General features: G+C 51.1%; 1 pseudogene; it reads right to left on the bottom strand.

Moving 5' to 3' along the window:
* Positions 1-254: 254 nt before the first annotated feature.
* The window catches only part of LOC101586179, a 3,236-nt pseudogene continuing 2,723 nt past the window's right edge, over positions 255-767 (bottom strand).

Here is a 767-nt window from a genome sequence, read left to right as displayed (position 1 = left end):
GTATCCCATTGTTTTTGCCACTTTCTGGGGTAAACCTGTAGATCCCATTTCATGAGCATCTCTTCCAGGTGTGAAAATACAATGAACGTGCTGCCGAGTGCCACATCACAGAAAGACAGGCTGCAAAGACCCTACAGTGTGTGCTCATCCATCCTCACCAGGTCTGGCACCAGGCAACTTCTGACTGTTCCCCAAAGTCAAAATGATCCTATGTTTTCTTTTTCTTTCATTTTCTTTTTTTGTGTAAAAATCCTTTATGCTATAGCTGCTGGAGTTTGAGTCCTCTGGACAGAGACTCTGGTGTGGGTTTTCACAAGATGGTTGGTGAATTCCTGGTCGGGAGACTTGGTGAACACGGTCCCTTTCCAGAGGTCAGGGGTCAGGTAGCTGTAGGTCTTGGAGGTGGCATGAAAGGTGGCCTGAGCAAAGTTGCCCTAAAGTAGCAGTGCAGCCCCTGGCAGAGGTGTAGCAGTCATCAGTAGCAGCCAGCAGCAGTAGCTTCTGGGGCACGGAGGCTGAGACAATGCCAGTGCCTCTGGGGACAGGGATCAGACGCACCCGCACAGAGCCACAGCGGCTGTCACCTTGCAAGGAACAGTGTGGGGCTTGCCGATCTTGTTTCCCCAGTAGCCTCTCCTCATGGGAACAATGGAGAGCTTGTCCAGGATGATGGCCCCACGAATGACAGTGGCTACTTCCTTGGAACACTTTACACCCAGGCCAATGTGACCATTGTAGTTCCCAATGGCGACAAATGCCTTGAACCT

The sequence above is a fragment of the Octodon degus genome, unplaced genomic scaffold, assembly GCF_000260255.1.
Source record: "Octodon degus isolate 3935 unplaced genomic scaffold, OctDeg1.0 scaffold00010, whole genome shotgun sequence".
Lineage (NCBI taxonomy): Eukaryota > Metazoa > Chordata > Mammalia > Rodentia > Octodontidae > Octodon > Octodon degus.
This window is presented reverse-complemented; position numbering and strand designations above follow the sequence as displayed.